Genomic DNA, 21,270 nt, shown 5'->3' with positions numbered 1-21,270 from the left:
AGGATAGACTGTCTGGTACCCTAAAGGGTGTGTGTGTAGGGGGGTCACACACACACACACACACACACACACACACACACACACACACACACACACACACACACACACACACACACACACACACCTTTCAGAAATGCATAAGTAATGTATTCACATATGTCTATATATTTCTTTTTTTTTCTAATCCTTTTTACTGGCGATGGTTATTGTGGCATCAGGAAGACAACTGAACATGGTAGAAACTTCAGTTCATCTTGTGGGATCATGAGGGTGTTCCATGCAAGATGAAGAAAATGATCCTTTCACTGTATCTCATGTTTTAACTAAGGCCTCCTTCCATTGGACCATGTGTAGTATACCCTGTGTGTGAGGTTGTCAGAAGCATCTTCAGTAGGTGGCCATATGATATTCCTTTAACTGCAGTTGAGCACCATCTACTCTCTGAGATCCTCCATTTCACTAAGTATGTACCTTTTTTACAGTTAATGAGTACAGCTACCCTGCAAGAAAATCTCATTTATATCTCTTCTATTTGAAATCTCACTCTTTCAGTCAATACCCAAAGCTGAAAAACAAAATTGAGGATGGAATCAATGACTGACCATTAAATTGAGAGTTAGTCCTATCATTTGGTTCTTCCTTTACCATCGCAGTCCATACCTGCAGCATTGCCAACACTTCACCCTCTACTAGACAACATCTCAATTATCATTTCTATTTTTTCCAAGAACCACAAAACTTAAACTCCTCAACTGGAGGTTTGCTTCTCCCCTGTCACCAGCAGAAAACAATCTGCTCCTTTATTTGGATGTAGTAATTTTCATTCCAAGTATTTCACAATTAGCATTGCACTGTTGCAGTCCTCACTGGATATTGCTACCACTTGAGACTAATAGGGCAGCATTATTAGCAAAACAATAAAGTTGAAATCATCATGTCCTCACAATGGCTACTATAAGGATCTTGGTTGCATCTTTTTGTATTGTCCACATAAATGATGAGAATGAGTAAAAACAAGATCCTGCCTTGGCGTAGCCTTATTCTTAAACATTGTTAATTTGTTGATTTAAAGCAGGCAGTTTGGAACTGCCTCTCTCTCCTCAGATACAAGGATGGAATGGCACTAAAGAAGAGGCCTTGGGCCCCTCTGTTGTTTTCATACATCTCAGAAAACATTCCATTATACATAGAATAAATCTGTCACAGATCCATAAATATATGTAAGCAACATTAGCAAAATCTCTTGACCCCTTCATTAGGATTGATCCACTGTGCCATCATTAGAAGAGAGTCCACATTGCTCCGCCTGTATCAAAAACTTGAAGTGTCTTTTCTAGAACCCTGGCAGATTTCACTGAGAGGCTTTAAAACTTGATCCTGCTATAACCGAACATACCTTTCTAGTCACTTTTGAAAAAGGAGACCTCTATTACAGTTTACCTATCCAAAGGCACATTGCCTACCTTGTAATCTAACACAGAAAAGGTGTCTTAACAATACTGTCTGAATTTTAGTTTGGGTACTCCTATTCCTGGAAATTTGCTAAAGCAGAACTGATTAAATGTCACATTAACAACTTGAGAAAGGACACTAGTGTCAAACAAAAATATGAAAATGTATAGTTCATTTTAGTAAGCAAAACATTTTCACATCATACCACACAGATGACAAACCTTTCAATCAAACACTGTTGTAAGGGATCTATACACTCTTGTTCATAATTCATTATCTCTTGATCATTATATCACCATATCATTTCCTTCTATATTGCTCAATTTATTTCCAAAGGCATCTCCTCTAAATCTGAAGAAGTCTAAATTTCCCATTGCTCATCTCTTCTTAAACCCATTATTGAATATAATCCCCTTTTTGTCATTTATTCATGTATCACACAGCCTGAGATACCTCAAATATTGAATTAGAATAAATTATCATATACATTCGCATTATTAATTTTGCTACACTGTTTAACTTTTTGAATAATTTCTTACATTTTCCTGCTCTTGTTCTGATTTCTTCTAAGTCATACACAAGTAGTTCCTGGTCTGTGGCTGTTTTTCCATGCTGACTGCAACTTTCAAGCAGCATTTACCTCTACTACTTTTGCTGCACTCTTTAATGTTTTGAAAAGGGTACTACCATACTTACTTTTAAGTACAATTTGTAATTATGTTGTCATTCTGATGACATCTAAGGTGTCACATTCCTTACAGTGCAGTAAGTTAATTAGCATGTAGGTAAACTGTTATGGTTTTAGTATTAAATGCAGTGTGTGTGTGTGTGTGTGTGTGTGTGTGTGTGTGTGTGTGTGTGTGTGTGTGTGTGTGTGTGTGCTTGTGTATGGAGATGCTTTTCTTTAGTGTTTAATACTTCACTTAATGAGTCTGGTGGGGTTAAGGTTGCTTGCCACTGCTTTGTTTTGCTAACTATAGCTGCCTTACTTTCTGTTTAAGTTGTTAAATGGGTTTTATCTGTGGGTAGGCATTGACCTTTACTGTGCTATTTTTAGTTATGCTGTTATTTGTCGGTGTCACCCTTTGCTCTCTTGGAGTGCTGTGCATGTCTTTGTGCACATGCTCTAGCTGATTCCCTAATGCCATTAAGTTTATGGACAGCTTTACTTCTCACTCTCTGGTGCCCCTTGATGTGCTTCCTTTTAAATTTACAAACTTTTCCCCTTTATAATTTAATAATTTTCTTGCCGATTCACTCTTTCTTACTCTACACTAAGTGGTGATCTTAAACTCTATTGCTTCATTCCACTATGCCTGTGCGGTTCCTGAGCATAATGTAATTCAGTCAAGCTTCTAGTCTCCATATTTTCTAATAGAATTTACTTCTACTGTCTTTAATAAAACTTTGTTCCTCTTATTATTTTGTTAGCATTTTAAGAAGTATGTTGATTGCTTTTTATCTAGCATATTTTCCTACTTGTTTTTGCAAACAAGCTAACCTGGTCCCTGCATTTAATACTCATTTGTATTCATTTTCCCACATCTAACATCAAACTAATTATTTTAACAGTTATACTGCTAATTATTTTTGCATGCTCTCATACCTCTCAACTGTACAGATTCTCGCAGAATGTCCAGATTTTTGCTTCATATTTTTCATCTATTTTTCATAAAAATTGTGGTTTTCTGGCAAATTAGTGGCAAATCATTAAAGACTGAAGTCAGAAAATAATGACAGACATTTGAGTTTCAGACTTCATACCTTTAAGAAAATTCATGCTAATGCAACACCTGTTATTATATCAACTTTCTAAGTTTGCAAGAGCAATATTTAAAAATCGTCCCTATTTTTGGGGCTTTGCCCCACTTTTATTTATGTCTTTGTGCAGATTTCTTGCTCTAAGAGGTTGAGAGGTATGTCTGGTACAGGTTCTTTTCACATATAAAATGTTTCAACTGTTTTTATATTAAAACCTAAAATGGAATTATTTTACTTTAAAAAAACTCTAGCCTATCAGATAAGCTTTATATTCTTAAATTCAGTTTTAAGCTGACTCCTTTAAATTTTTCATCTCCTTGCACAATGTAACATTGAAACTAATCATCATCCATGTTTCACTTTCCTCCTAAATTTAGGATTGTCTCTTTCCTTTTAAATTCTGTTTACTCAATACTGTTTGTATCAAAAGCAAACTAGAACAAAGTGACCATTTCTTACAAATTCCTTCACTTGATATCATTGCTATTACACAATCTTAGATTAAAGACAACAATACTGTACTGCATTTCTATCTACATGGCTATAACACTATAACAACAATCCTGAAGATAGAAAGGGTGAAGGGACTGTTTATATAAATCTCATGTACAACTATTGACACACTATCAAGCAAAGCCTATGTTTGCTTATGTACCTGTTTGACTCATTCTTAAGATCCTTCACTCCAAGCATTACAGCCTATATATTTCTATTGTTTTTCCTACTTTTACCCTTTTACAAAAGTCAAGCATTTGCTTTTACATGTAGTTGCAAATTCCCCAGCTTATAAGGATTTAATTATTTTGAGTGACTATAGCCTAAATATCAGGCAGAAAAACAAACTGTAAATCCAAAAAGACAGGGAAGGAACCATGATACAGCACCAGTAAATAAAACACTTGTAATCAGATCAAATGAAGCTCTTTTCATTTATTGCAGTGAACAAACTTCTTCAGATAAAAACCTCAGCACGTAAAGAGTTTAAATAAACCTGCAAAAAATCATTCAATTATCCAGTTAAATACTTAAAGTGAAATCACTAGTTTCAAACAGTACAAATTTAAGAAAGCTAATATAACGTGTACTACGAGAATGAGAATAATAACAACAAAGCACCGCTACTCTAACAAAAGAACCTTGAATAATAAAAACATGTATGTTAAAATGAAAAATGTATAAAGGAATAAAAATAAAAGTAAAATGGTGAGTAAGAATCACTTTGTAATGAACTAAATACATGAGGACTCACTCACAGTATACTTATGAATGTAATGCCCTAATGGCATATTATAAACTGTCATAATGAGGGAACAAAACATATATCAACAAACTATAACTTGGGGAAGGTTACCTATTAAGACTCAAGTTTAAGAACGCTACTTAGTGAGCAACTTTCATTCAAACCAGGTGCATTATAAGCATTTAACCTGATTTGCAAATACAATTCTAATTCTTCTACTTTAAGAGGCATCGGACCTCTCCTAGGGTCTAGGAGTACTTGAGCGATAACTATAAACTTGAACATATGGTCACTGCAATAAACGAAAAGCGCTTCATTTGATCCGATTACAAGTGTTTTATTTACTGGTGCTTTATCATGGTTCCTTCCCTGTCTTTTTGGATTTACAGTTTGTTTTTCTGCCTGTTTGTTTACTAGTCTGTTTGTATGGCGTCTGGGAAAGATACTAACCATTCGAGCACCGTTTTTGCCAAAACCCCTAAAGCTTTGAAGAATGCTGATGGGTCTAACGACCATTTAATTTGTGGAGACTCTGAACTTTTAAATAATAATGTTTTGAGCACGTTGATGTCACGGCTCGATTTGTTGTTTGGGCGTTTAGATAAACTTGAACGCCAATACATTTCTTGCAAAGCACCGCTGCTTACTGACTTGCACTCTGTTGGTGAACCGGCTTTGACTGTAATGAACAAGGGAGCTACTACAGTGCCGACAACATGCAACTCCCAGTCAACTAGTGATTCCGCCTCAGCTGTTGAGCATCGGGGCACTGGGCCAGCTGTCTCCCAGGCGACTAACTCAACTTGGTTTGAATGTGGGCAGAGGAGTATTCCGGCCTTCAAATCATCTTTTCCATCCAACTGGCAACTACCTTTGTGTACAAACGACCGCTCGGACTTTGTAACTAGAGATAACGAAGCTCCTGCTGTTCGGAACAAAGATACCATCTCTCCACCTGGTTTGACCACTTTAGGAGCAATGGCTGTTCCAGTGCCTACTATTGAAATTGGAACTAACTCTTCAGCTTTTAATATCAACAATTGGTTGATAGACAATTTTACTTTCACTTCATTAAGTAATCGTACAACACCACAGAGCGACATACATCAAGGTGAGCAGGTTAATATTTCAGTTAACCTTAAAAACTTGGACAATTTATTAGTAAAATTGAAAAAGACTCAATTAGAGATATTCTACTTTCAGGAATGTCTAAAACTTAAAATAGTTCCTAAAGGCTTACGCCATTATCAATATCCTATTGGTTTAGCTGTTAATTCATTATTTCATAAAGATCTACTTGCTTTGTTTGACCGTCAGGGCTTCGAACTTCTTGATTTAATGATTAAACACTATTCTTTATTGGTTGAATTGAATGAACTCATTAGGCTTGATTCAGAGTTCCTCCGATATAAATATGACTACAGCAGGATCTTTTCAAGTATTGAGCAGTACCTTACCAAAATGTTAAGCGCTTTCATCAATGCCAGTTGACTTCCTCTGACTTCTCCAACAATATAAAAACTTGATTTAAATAATACATACCCAATGATGATTGGTTAAATATTCCACCAATAATTTGATGAAAACAACCACAATTCATGAATATTAAATACAGTTCATAAATATTAAATATATAATTTTGTTAAAAAACACATTTAAAACACATGATTTATACATTTATATAATGACATCTTGTTTACCAAAAATGTTCTTCACAGTATGGAATTTAGATTAATATGTTATAATATATTACCCAAACAAAGTACCTAAAAAAGGCCTTTGTTATTACTTAAACCTGCCCTGCTTTTTCTCTTAATATTGGCAGGATAGTTAGGTGATCATTTAACCCTGGAAAAAAGTTGGCAGCCAATCTTAATTGCCATAGTAATTCCTTTTTGCTGAGAACATTTTGCCAGTCTCCCCCTCTTGCTTCTATATATACAGTATCAAGAATAGCAAATTTGAAACCACAAAAATTAGCACATTGTATATGCAAATTTAGTCTTGCTAGGATGGGAAAGAGTGTATGTTTTCAAAAGTGAATTTTTTTCAAACATTCATTTTTATAACAGGTTTTTGGATGATATTTTTATTTTATGGAAAGGAACCCCAGAGTCTATTCCATCTTTTATCCAATACCTGAATGAAACTACTAACTTTTTGAAATTCACCTTTGATTACCACAAACAGGAAATTAATTACTTGGATACTAAGATATTAAAGTAGCCTGAGAAAATTGTTTCTAGAGTGTATCGTAAGAAAACTTTTGTAATAGTTATTTGCACTTCCACAGTCATCACCCCTTTTCAAAAGAAAAGTATTATCAAAGGTCAGGCCATCAGGGTAGCCAGGATGTCATCCTTAAAGGAGGATGTAATTAATGAGTTTATACATTTAAAGGATATGTTCTTAGAAAGAGGTTACCCTGGTGAATTCATTGATACTATTTTAAAAGGGGTGTTGGACGAGTGGGGTAAAAGGTATACACCGCTTTTAGGAAAAGGACTTAATAAAATTACTAGTCCTGATGAACCCTTTAATAGTGAGAGGAAAATTGATTTTCTACAGGCCTGCGTCGTGCAATATAGCCCTTTGTATCATGGAGTTTAAGAGATACTTAACAAAAACTGGAGTAGTTTTAAAACTAATCCTGAAGTATTTCAAGCATTAGGTGACAAACCTTTGTTTTCCACTAAGATAGGTACTAATTTAAAGTCAGTTTTGGAAAGAAGAATTTTTAACAAAGGTGAACAGGGAAATTCAAATGGGACTAGGCCTTGTGGTAGATGTCCCTATTGCCCCTATATTTTACAGGAAAGTTCAGTTTCCTTAGGTAACAAAAATAAAAATACTGTGTTTTAAAGAAGGAAGCTAATGCCTTATTTAAACACAGTCTATAATGTTTAAAATATCAGAGATAACGGCCCAACGGATTAACGCACCAAGTACCTGGTAAGTAAAGAGTAAATTCAATGCAAAAGGCTAGGTACTTGTGCGTGAGTACAAGTACCTAGCCTTTTGCATTGAACAGTCTATAATGTGCTAATTTTTGTGGTTTCAAATTTGCTATTCTTGATATTGTATATATAGAAGCAAGAGGGGGAGTCTGGCAAAATGTTCTCAGCAAAAAGGAATTACTATGGCAATTAAGATTGGCTGCCAACTTTTTTCCAGGGTTAAATGATCACCTAACCATCCTGCCAATATTAAGAGAAAAAGCAGGGCAGGTTTAAGTAATAACAAAGGCCTTCTTAGGTACTTTGTTTGGGTAATATATTATAACATATTAATCTACATTCCATATTGTGAAGAACATTTTTGGTAAACAAGATGTGATTATATAAATGCATAAATCATGTGTTTTTAATTTGTGTTTTTAACAAAATGGTATATTAAATATTCATGAACTGTATTTAATATTCATGAATTGTGGTTATTTTCATCAAATTATTGGTGGAATATTTAACCAATCATCATTGGGTATGTATTATTTAAATCTAGTTTTTATATTGTTGCAGTGTTCTGAGGAAGTCTACTGGCATTGATGAAAGTGCTTAACATTTTGTAATAAACCGAAGACTCACAATGTTTAGTGCTCTTTTTTGGTTTTAGTGTTTTATTTCAGCACTATTGTACCACTTTATTTTGGTTTAACACAAATATTTACTGAACCTACCAGACACAATAACAAGCCAAATAATCACTCTCTGCTCAATTTATTTATTACTAATATTCCTTATAACATGTATAATCTTTTGATTCGCCCTTCATCTTTAAGTGACCATTTCTCTGTAATCTTTACTCATTTTTCTTTCATCTAAATATTTTGCTAGCTTAACTACCTTTTGATTAAAAAATAATGTCAGGCAGCACAATGTCAGGGCACTTTAATAGGCTAGGCTTGTAAAGGCTCCAGGGCCATTAGCCTAGTACACACCTATGAACCTATGAACAATGGTTTCTCTGAACTATAGAGCATCCTTTCTGAAACTAATCAGTATCCAAACACAACAAATTCTCTTACGCTCTCAGTACAAATAAACGCTCAAATAGTTGGCTTATTAAAAAGGTGCAAGCTGTGATAAACTCAGAGTTGAAATTTGTGTAATATAAAAAATAGATTATTACTTTAGAAGCTAAAGAAAAAATCTCCTTTCATAACTTAAATAAAACAAGTATTAGAGGACATAAAACTAACAATTTACAATTTAAGCAGGAAAGACTTTGTAATCACCCTAAAATTCTGCTCTGAAGTATAGCAAGAGAAATATTAATTCATATTAATTCTCACTTTGGCCCTCTTTCAGCAGAAGATTTTCTTAATGAATTCTGTCATATCCCCCCTCACCAACTTCTTCTCCGAACACATGCAGCTCTAACCCAGCTCCTCAGAATTCTCCCCACTCTTCTATTTTAAAGCTACAAAATCCTATGATTTTGTCAGTAAGTTAGCCCAGGGGTTTAAGTCTATGAAATGTAAATGAGCTACTTACTAAGGCAGAAGGGTTGATTCCCTCAACTTTCATTTGACTACTGTGTGGCCTTGTGAAAGTCATTTAACTAGACTTTGTTTTCACGCAATGGAGAATTTGGACTAAGCTCATTAATGGTTTGCTGGACTGCATGTCTAGTATCTGTCTATGAACCTTTATTATTTATAAACTTCTAACAATAATCCCCCCAGGCCCTGATGATCTTCACTCATGATTTGTAAAAGTTTGTGGAGAGAATATTCTATGTCCTCCAAAACATATCTTTGATTACTTTTACATTTTTTCTGAAAATTGGAAGATACCCACATCAAACCAGTTCCTAAAGTTAAAAATCCTAACTCCTGTACTGAGTTTAGATTGATATCCATTCTATGGATGTTACTTAAAAAAATTTAAGGAACTTGCCAAATATTTCTCTGATCAAGTACTGTTTTCATGTATGAAGTTGAACTGATGATATAGTAATGAGTATATAGCTAAACATCAAATAAGTGGTACAATTTGTGAGTTTTTGATATGGCTAATAACACTATACTCCACCCAGCCATAATTAAATATGGTATTAGTAACATTGCCTCCAAATCTCTTTTTAGTGTTCTATCTCATTGTTCTGTTTATATAAATCAATATAAATTCTAATGTCACTTCCAAAGCTCTTCTACTTAAAGATGTTCCTTATGATTCTATATTTTCTCCTTTGCTTTTCTATATTTATAAACTGTCATCATGCATGAAACAGCTACATATTAGTATTTATATATTTTTCTGTTATTCTTTATATTTATAAAAAAAGTTCTGTTCAAACTAGATTTATTGCCTTTAGCTAACTAGATTAGTTCCAAGAAACGTCTTCGTCTTAACTAAAAAAAAACATAAGAAGAAGAAATAAACATGCAGGCACACATGTGCACGCGTGCGTGCACACACACACACACACACACACACACAGACACACACACACACACACACACACACACACACACACACACACACACACACAAAATCCTCTGAAAAACTTGGGCCCTTGACTTGAGCATACTCTAAATGTCTAATAGTATACCCACAATACTATATCAGAAGTACACAGACTTTCTTCAGGGCTTGAAAGATATCTCACTTTTTGTCTCATGCAGGTAGAGAAACTAGAGAACTATAAGGAAAGGGACAGTAATTTTTCAGTATGTGTATGATCTGCTTTTAATCTCTTGTACCTCAATGAAAAGTCTTAACTCCTTTAAAATTATATCTAATAAAATATGTAATTTTATTACCATTTCTCCTAGAACTGAGTTCAATGGCCATCTTTTTCAAGAGGCTGAATGCATTCACTTTTCAGGTATTAGGTGACCTTTTCTCATTTATTCATCCAACTTCTTTCCCATTGACTTTATTTTATATACCTTTCAGTTTCACTGACACTTACATACATTTTGTCCATCTTTTAATTTTCTCTTTGTCAGTTTCATCTTATTTTCTTTTCTCCTCTCCCATTTTCTTCAGTGCGCTTTTCTTCTTCTTTTCTACTTTTTCTATTTCTTTTCTTTACCTTTGATATAGCCTTTCGTCTTTGCTTTATTGTATCTTTTGTTTTTACTTTTATGCATTATTTTCTCTATTCTTTGTTTTCCTGTCTTCGCTTCCTTATTTCAGTTTTCATTTTAAACCTTTTTGTTTGTTTTTGCATACCTCACATAATTATTAACTTCTAAGGTTTAGCACTTTGTTCAGTTTCTTTACCAGGACTTCATCAGATCCATTGCACTCTGCATTAGAAGCCAGTCTAGAGAGTTAGACCATTTGTTCCTTTACTAGATTTCTTTTTTTTTTGCCACATAGAGTAACAACTTAAATAATGCAAATAACTATATGATAATGTTTTCTTCATATAATTGTTTGATTCAAATTGTTGTTCCATAACATTTTGGGAACACTGATGTCTAAAAAGTGGTACTTTCATAACTAAACTTATATGTAAAAGGTAAAAAAGAATCAGATGTTGTATTTTACATTTACATTTTTAAGGAGGCGACATTGTTCAAGCATTTGTGGCAAAAAAGAAATCTAATGATAAACATTTTACAAAGGAGAAAGAAACATTGGAAGGAATGTTTCTAGAGGGGGACTACCTTACAGGTGAAGCAAAAATCATCTAGTTTTACACGTATTTTAAGGTATCAAACAGAATGAATTTGACACAATGTCACTACAGGCTAAAATAGAAAATTCAGTAATGCCATAGTTTTATCTTATTTCCATAGGATTTATGAGATTAAGGAAAGTTTTAAGAAAAATTGGATGTGAATGTTTTGCTCATCAGACCTGTTGGACAGGGTGGGACAAACACAAAGTTTTGTTTAGAAGAGGATCACTAACCTTATTGGCCTTTAATGCAATATTACAATCAATGTTCAACTGATAATGGTTCATCTTGGGGTATGTTTAAATGTGGTACATATTCTCAGTGTAGGTTTATTTTTTTCTAATTTGTTTAATGTTTCTAAATAAATAAAATGTATGATTGGCAGTATCTAATCACATGGAACTGGTTAGAATAAAATGTAATCACTGTTTTTTGGGTGGTATACTGGTAGAGAAAAATAATGAAAATGCTAAAGAATTCCTTTTTAAGGTGGTTGCGCATAGCATTTTTTTTAGTGTTGTTTGCACCATTGGTGTTATTATTATGGTTAATAATTACTGACTTCACTTTATGTGTCTTTTCTAGTTAGTCCTGTAATGTATTTTATTTTGTGTGGACTGCATACTATTAAAATTGCAACTTTTCATCAGTAGTGTGTTGTATTTTTTCTTAACTGCATATGTGTAAAAGTGCACTTTTTAAATTGTTATGATATAGCAATAATTTTGAAGTTTCTAGTCCCCAATCTAAGACTGAAATTGGCCCTTGTGGATTAGTCTTCTACAACAGCTAACAAATGAAGAAATAAATGAATAAAATCCTACATAAAAAAGATCATTGCCTTCAAAACCTTTAGTTATCCAGGTAGTTTCTCCAGTAGCATAGCAAGGGTGGGGAGAAGGGGCAAAGTGTTAGGAGGCAAGACTGAGAAGTACAGAAATACACTTTATTCATTATTATTTAGTTACTGCCTTTTTTGCTAACCAGTTGAGGGGCTGAATGGTGTGAGTCTGCTGTAAGAAGTAGCAATGTAATTGACACTAATGTACCAAATGGTTTGCTGCAGAGTAAGTGTATTCTTGTGTAAAAAAAGTTGCAGGTGATATTTTGGGTGACTTTTTATGAACATATATACATATTTCATAATTATTGCTATATGAACTTTTAAACATGATAGTATAATTGCATAGCTACCATATTCGATAATATAGTGTATGAGTCAAAAATTTTCAATAATATTATCAAGGAAATGGAGTCTTTTGGTAAAACATTTAACTCTACCAAATCTGTTAATTGGGTTTCCCTACAACCACATGAAGCAAACTTTCTTGATTCACAATTGCTAGATCATGTTTTGTGGGGATGCACTTGTGATCAGGTGGGTTCTATGAATTTCTTTTAATTGTGTGTTTTTGTGCATGAATAAGTAATTTTCTTGTAATTTATATTCTGTGGTGGTAATAACTTAGCAATTCATAAGTTCATAGGGATATACTAGGCTAGTGACCACTAGGGTCCCTATAAATCTAGTCATGCAACCCAAATTTGACCCACATATTTGATTTATATATGGGGTGATTTACTAACTGCCTCTGTCCACCAGAGGCATAGGTTCCAGGAAGTAAGTTTCTGATTAACCATTAGTTGGTCCAAGTTGTGCTTATATAGGGACAGGGAGGTACTCTGCTTCACATGGATGGGGAGCCTGTTCAGAGAATGGGAATTCTCTGAGAAAGATATTGGTTTCTCCAATGTGCCCTATTTATGTTGCAAGTCAAATTTAGTTCTTTTACTCTGGTAGTTCTAATGCTGTTTGTTTTGTGGATGTGCAAAAGTTTCATCAAAACAAGGTCCGGGGATGCCCAGTATGCCAGGCAAAGAACACATCTCAGAAGTCTATATGATACTGAGTAAAGAGACAGTGCTTTGAGGCAATCAGCATACAACATTGTGTTTACATCTTGTATTCTTTTTTGTAAGGAATATTTGTGGATGTTCCAGTTGCTGCATATGTCTGGTTTGGTACATACTGAATGTGACATTATACTCAATACTCTATGATGGGTCTGATGAAAGGCTGAGTACAGTGGTATGATGACCTGTCTGGACCTAGATGCCATGCCCTTGCTTATAATTTGAGCAACACAGAGGGATTTTCTTACTACCTTGGACACATGTTGTCTGAAGGCTAGATTATTATCTATAAGAGTTCCCAGATTCCTGACTACTGAATCAACTTTTAGGGGTGTTTTATTGATGACATAGTTACCTAGGGTGGCCAGCTTCTCAAAAGGTACTAAAATGGATTTCTTCATATTGAGTTTTAATCCATGGCTTTAGCACCATGTGTTTGTCTGTGTTAGGCCTTCCTGAAAGGTATTCTCATCTTGGGGGGATTCAATGACAGCTCCCAGTTTGCAATCATCTGTGAATTTGGCTAGCCAGAGATATTTGACATTGTATTTGACATCTGAGAACTACATGCTAAAGAGGAATGGGTCTAGCACAGAGGCCTGGGAAATTCCTTGGGTTACCAGCTTCTTTGTAGAGGTAGCCTCACTGATTATAACTTCCTGGGTCCTATTAATGAGCTAGCTAGCTATCCAGAGTGTTATGAAGGGGTTTATACCTAGTTTTGAAATTTTGTTGACAATGGACAAATGGAGTATTGTATCAAACACTTCAGCCAGATCTAGGTATAAGCAGTATGTACCATTTTCCTCTCATCCATTGCCTTAGTGACCTTTTCAAATAAGTCCACCAAATTTAGTAAGCATGGCCTTCCTTTGATAAAGCCAAACTGTGACAGATCCAGTGTCTGGGGGTCTCCTGTGTCCTTGATGATAATTTCCATGATAATTCTTTTCAAGGCTTTGCAAATAATACTACTCAGACTAATGGATTTGCAGTTTCAAGGACCTGTGGAAGATCCTCCCTTCTGAAGGCCAGTGACTGTTGCAGTCCTCTATTCACATGGTACAAAGTCTAGTTTAAGACCATAGTTAAATATTGACTCCAGGGATCCTGATAAATCATATTTTAGACAGCTCAGAAAGTATCCTGGAATACTATTAGGGCACATTGCAGCTGTGTTCTTGGCTTCAGTGAGTCCAGCCAGTACATGCTCCCTAGTTATAGCTGGAGGATTATGTTTGAGAGTACATTTTGTGGGATGGCTGAGGGTTAGAGGGTTGTAAAGTGGGAAATTAATTTGTCCACTAACACGTTTGCTATATCACCAGGCTCAGTGAATGTGGCACCACTAACCTCCAGTTCAGCACATTGTTGTTTGCTGCCCTTAAGGTTTCTGGCATAGTAGTAGAAGGTCTTATGGTTATCTCCTGGGAGGATATCTTAACCTCTTAGTTGGCTTTACTTAACTTAATTAACCCTTTTGGCTGCCTATTTAGTTTGATAAGAGCTTTTAACTTTATGGGAATTACCCTTCCTGATTTCTGCCATAATTGTTTCCCTTTTGTTATATATCCTGCTTAATTTGGAATGCTACCATGGTGGTTTATTTCTGGGGCTAGTGCTTACTTCTGGTAGCTAAAGTAGCCTCAATGCAGCCATTGGCATGGTTGTACTGACTTTCTGAGAGTAAGTCAGTAAAGACCGCTGTGTTCTTGGGGTTTGGAGTGGCATTGAATTTTGAAAAACTATCACTTACTAAAAGGTAATTTGTCCTGAAATAATTCCTAACTGTTACTGGTTTTAATGGAATTATGGAGTTGATTTGTTTTTGAAAGAAACATCTTTATAGTTAGACCTTACCGGGGAGGACAATACATTGGGGGTGGGATGCAGCATTGTCCCATATTTGTGAACATGAGGTCCAGTATGTTTGAGCTTCTAGTGGGCATATTCACTATTTGGTCAAGGTGCTTGTATTTACGAATTCCAGGAATCTTTGTGCATGTAGATTTGAGGACATGTAAGATTATCAGTATATTGAGTGATAATTAAAGTCTCTACTGAGGAGGTTGTTAGGTTGGATGGTAAGTGCCTCTATTAGGTCCAAGTATGGCTTGTGATTTTCTTGGGACATGGAGGGTGACCTATAGCTGGTTAGGAAATGGTATGAGATTCAGTGTCCAGTGATCTGCATGTGGAGAAACTTCAGCATGTCATTCTGTTTGACTACCCTAGAGGTATGCTTTTTATTGATGCACATTGAGACACCTCCACCTTTAGCCCTTATCTGTGTAGCTGCTAGCCTAAAAGTGTGGAATGCAGTGATGGAGTACTCTCTCTGCTACTTTAAACCATGTCACAATAACTGCACACATGTCTATACTCTTGAGTGTGAGGAGGGCTTAGATGGAGTGTAGTTTATTATTTAGGTTCCAGGCATTGAGCAGTAACACATTCAGGTTCAATTGAGTTACTTTTGCTGTTTAGGTAGGATTGTCAATTTGACATTGCCTAAAAAAAGGCACAATAGAGGTAGAAACAATTTTAGCTAGTATTCAAACATCTAGAAGAGAAAGGTGCAGACTATCCTTGTCAAAGCAATGTCAAAGCAATGTGCTCTGTTACCCATTTCCTCCCAAGATGACAAATATTGGATATCCTATGAATGACACCAGAAAAGCAGCCAGTTGTTGAAATCAAACATATTTTACTCATATTGTGGCATCATCCTCAGTGATGGTAATATGTTGCACAATGATAGGCTTAAATGAGCCTGAAGCACATAGCCTGAGTCTAGGGAGGTACATCACAGGTCATTTACACTTACATGGACTATGATGGAATCATACTGGTACCTGTGGTGTAATGACTTGAGTGTGTGTGTGATTTGGCTGATCCTGGCTCCAGGTGAGCAACTAACCATTATCTTCTTGTTCAGCCTGGTTAGAGGGGCTTCAGTATGTCTTACAATGATGTCCCCTATGATGATAATCCTAAAAAATGTTTGGTTGCCTTAGAGGCTTAGTGTTTGGGGATCCACCAACAGTAATTATATGTGTGGTGTTAGGTATTGTTTTTTCTGAGTACATTTGTACTTGCTGAGGCATAGCTTTGACAACATGCTGTGTGGGTGATCTTTGTTGTTTAGGAAGGTTGATTTTAAGTGTCTCAGCATATGTTAGTCTGTGTGTGTGATGTGTGTGCGCTTTCAATGACCTGATCTGTGCTTATATGAGAGAGTTTAGTCTCCAGTGTCATTGTGTAAGTACAACTCTCACATACACTTTCTGCTCTGATAAGGATTAAATGGTTGTTAGTAAACTTGAGACAGTTGCTATATTGTCTCAAGATGGCCACGGCTACAGTGAAGTTAGGAAATTGCATATCCATACTGTCCAGTACCTTGATTGTTGAGCTACATGCGGGTGGTGTATTGGGGTTAGAAGGCTATTAAAGGTGCTTTGTTGATGCAGACTAATAAGGTTGTTTTAATGGAGCAGACTATGCTAAACAGTACTAAATTCTATTAACTTTAATGTTTTACAACACTGACTTCATTTAAATCTGTAGGTATTGCCACTCAACACCAAACTAGCTGATTTAAGCTTGTAAGTATGCAAGGTATATTGATGATTTACAGGGCATTGTTTTTTGGGCCATTCTACAGGGAAAATGTCCTTTCTAGTTGTTTGCTATGCTGACCCTCATAAATGTGCAAAATTTATATCAGCACAAAAAAAAAAAACACTAACTAATTAACCCTCTGGCCAGTTCAATGACTATACTATGAGTCCTTTTGTGTATTTCCCAACTGAGATAGACCAGGAAAAGTCCTCCTTTCACAAGATGAATAAACTCAGTCCTCCTGATGTAAAATCACAGCAGAAGAGACCCACAAGTGAAATGCTAACACAAACCACTTAAAAAACTAGCTGGAAATCAGTTGCTGAAGGCAATTTCAAGGCAGTCTTCCAGCAGTGACCGTGAGAGAAAGAAAAATATTTTTTTTACAAAAAAAAATGCAGTGAAATGCACACATAAAGGCAGAAAACAGTAGCAATCGCTCAAAATAACTTAAGCTAATGTGATTTAGCAATCAAAGGTAGAGTGCGATATAATTTTGATCTATTTTTCAGTTTTCCTCTTTCACCATGGTACACAACCATGGAGTGCTTGAACTGTTTCCACCATATGTGTGCTACAAGAAGTGTCCCCCCTTGTGAAATGATTGTATCTTTGCTTCTAATCTTGTTCTGTTTGCATGTTAAGTTTTTCTGATACTATTTACCACCATTGCCTCATTTGTTTAATGTCTGCAAGTTTGTCTTCCAGGAATTACCATTCTTGTTATGTGATTCGGTATGTCATAGAGAAATCTAATGATTGTTTTATGCTACTTGCTGTCATGCATTCCTTAAGGAATTTTCTAGCATGTATTTATTTGGGTGGCTGTACTCACTCACAATTCCTTAACTATAAATCCCCAGGGGAGTGTTTTCCACAGGCCAACTTTCCTGTAGTTGTCTAGGCATGCATTTGTCCATTCCAATATAAATTCCTGTTGGATAAACTCATGAAACTCTTGCTACTAAAATAAGATATGATAGTCAAAATATCACCCCATATCACAATACCTCCACTATTATTAGTCTGTGACCATCTCTCCTTTCTTTGATTATGATAGTCTTTTTCTGAGACCTGTAGTCACCTAAAGTTTTTTTTATTATTATTATAGAAGTTGGCCCTCCTTTTTATATCCTCAAGATGTGAAACTTGATATCAGTTTCAAAAACATATAACCATTTGGTTATGATCAGGGATACCAGATCATAATTCTTTGCAGTACATGGAGCTTTATCTGTCCTATATATTATCAAATATAAAGAGACTGAGAGAAAACATGTAGTAGAACCAGGTGTTTTGCAGTTTTGAAAACTGTGGCATGCTTAGTGCTGTCACAGAAGTCATTGTAACGCATGGAACTTTAGGTGTCCCAGTATACTACAAGACAGATAAAAAGGGGAAAAAAAGAAACTGTAGCTGTGCAAAGTGTTTGACAGCTCTGAAGGCTGTTGCACACTTAGCTCTGCATCATAAACAGCAGCCAGAAGTGAAATGTATATGATTCAGTAGCAAAAGGTGATGTAATACACATTACACTGCTACACATAAAGAAAAAGTGTGACAGTCCAAGTGTATTACAGCTTTTAATGCTGTCTGAGTTTCCAACTGCTCTGTGGAGGCCACTGTTTATGTTCTAGTATGAAATTACAGCACAAGAGCACCAAGAGATATTTAAGAACAGTTTTATTTTGCATAACAATTTTTTTTTAATTCAGAGTATAATTGAAACATTCAATGTACTACATAGTTCTTGGAGCCCACCTGCTTCCTTGTTTTAAATATGTAGACTATATGAATGTTCTCATCAGGCCTACAATTAATGGACTAGTTTCATCAGACTACCAGCCCTCCATATTTGAGCTACAGTGACATTTGCATGGTTTGGTCTTCTAGTTTCTGCAGTTAATTCCCCATTTTAATGCTCCAAGGTAGTGACTGTGATGATGTCAACAGCTTAGTCTGCCAACCATTTTAGTGATTCAGCCTTTCTTTTTAGGCAACTTTAATACTGTCAGTCCTCATTACCTTCATTTCATTTATCTCAGTTCAAAATACCAGTTACAAGTGGCTTCACCTCCAGCAGAAAATTTGAGAGACCCGCACTCTTATATCTGTTTTATATTTGACAGCATATCCATGCCAGAGGCTATCTTACCAAGTCCACCCTGTAATTCTTCTGTAACAGTAGGTACCCACCCAATCAACCAGGATATTAAGGGCTGTCTATCAAGCCCTGTTTGAGAAATATGACCTAGTCAGTCATATCTATGTGCTCAAGTCCATTGAAGTCCTCTATCTTAACAGTTTCTCTGGAGAAAAAAATAAAAAAAATGTTCCTGTCCTGACAGTCTGTCTGGAGATTTACACAAAAAGCTATCACTCAACTTATTGGAGTGCAATATCAGACCATTTCTCCACCATGTTCAGACCCGCATCTCTTGGAACATGGGGTGTGCTCATCCTTCTAGAACCAGTCTGCTTTAATCTCAGTACTGAAGTCTGGCAATGATCCATCAAGCCTCAGTCATTATAGGCCAAGTCTGGCAGTAACAAGCTTCTTTCTGTAGTCCTGAGCTTGATTCCCTCAGCCTCCATTGAAAAAGGAGTCAAGGCCTAAAGGCTGAGATCTGGCAAGGTGGAAATGGCTTTGCATCTCAGTTGCATTGGAACTACTATGATCTTCTTATCTATTTGGCTACTGTGGACCTCAGTCTGAAAGAGTGCAAGATATTTATGGGAGTCTAGGGCATAAGGCTGCAATCTGTCCTCTAGCAGGCTGTCATAGTAATCAGCATGAGTCCTGTTTAATGCTGTACACTGTGTGTGGGAAACCACATCAAACAGGATGTGAGCTGGTTAGTCATTTCACTTAGTGTGTAAAAGATATTTTACAGTGTGGACTAGGCATATCTTGTTAAAGTATTGCATCATTTTAATACACCAGAAACCTCATCAAGTCATCCGTTAACATCTTGATATTTCCTTTATAGCTGTTCTCTAATTTCAGGAACAATTTTTATCAATGTAGGATTCACACAAGCATTTCCTTTGCTAGTTTTTCTTTTTATTCTTCAGACTGGATCCTATTTCCTATGCCCTTAACACTTTTTTGTGGATTAATTTGATTTATCTGATACCCGCATATCCTTGGGTAAGATTATCATTTTCCATGATGATCTAGTGTTCTCTTCTATTTTGTGATCATGGCTTTTAAGCACTGAGAGCTGCTTGTCTCCTGCATAGTTTACAAGGACAGCAAAAGATTCTTATTTTTCCTGCATAAAGATCTTTCCGAGTGTCTTATGGGGCTATGTGATAGCCCCCTATGCAAGCTGGATGACTGGCATGTGTTTGCCAGGATGGTGAATGATGCCAGTTTAATGTACAGTGAACATTGCTACAGACAGTACTGTCCTGTTTGGTAATGGGAGACAAAGGTAAGGGAGTGAGATGGACATGTATTATGGGCATTTTCCTTCCTGCTCTTTTACAATATTATACTACCATGTACTATGTTGTGCAAATTTTCTTTTACAGCAGTGTGAAAACAGCAAATGAACATGACAAGATGTTGTAGTAGGCACAAGCAAATTTGCTGACAGTGGGTTTAATATGTTATGTCTAATACTCCAGTATGTAATGGCCATTATATGTGTACCACATGAGAATGCCAGTGTGCTCGGTCTTTCTTGTTGCAAGTGGCAGTAGTCACCTCAGTGTGAACCAGTCAATGCCTTTTGTGCTGGATATCCAGTAGTCTCCAGGTCTACCTCTCAGCAATGGAATGGATATCATTCTGGTGAAGGTGGCCAGCAGGGTTTATTGCTGGCCTCAGTGAAGTTGGGACAGAGGTTCCTCTTCTGATAGTGCCCTTGAGGGAGTGTCCCATCATCTGTTGATATTGGTTGAGTTGTACAGAATGATACCCTCTGACAAACAGTGACAGCTGGATGCATGCCTCAACACTGTGATGCACCTCCTGCAATGGCTTGTTGAGTTATGTGACTAGCAGACCTTGATCATCCTGCCTTCAGAGGCATAGCTTGCTCACAACATTGGACATGGAGGTGACTGATGGTTGGACGTGACCCTCTGGGCCAGTCTGTCATCCGGCCATGGCCCCGCTCTTATCGGAATCCAGGTGTTCCCTCTCTACTGCTACATGCCTGGAAACATTTTAATTATCCCCCCACCACTGTTACCACCTATCTATCAGTCTGTGCCCATCAATTGTCAGGTCAACTTTTTGCATGTATACCCCTCGCCCATATTTGTCTGCCTTTGTCTGTTTTCAGTTTTGTGCTTGTTGTCCATTATTGCCTTTGCTTTCTCTAGACATTCTTTGCTACCTCCAACCTACTCTACCGATGCTTCTTTATTATATACTGAAAATGAGGCTCTCTACCTCACAGAAAAAAAAGATTTTCCTTTATCCTCTCCCACACACACACACACACACACACACACACACACACACACACACACACACACACACACACACACACACACACACACACACACACTCTCTCACACACACACACACACACACACACACACACACACACACACACACACACACACACACACACACACACACACGCACACTCACTGTGAGTCATACCTTATGGTTACCTTGTGTGTTTTCC

This window comes from Protopterus annectens, chromosome 1.part2, assembly GCF_019279795.1.
Source record: "Protopterus annectens isolate FY-2018-M chromosome 1.part2, PAN1.0, whole genome shotgun sequence".
NCBI lineage: Eukaryota > Metazoa > Chordata > Ceratodontiformes > Protopteridae > Protopterus > Protopterus annectens.
Note: the sequence above shows the minus strand (reverse complement) of the source record.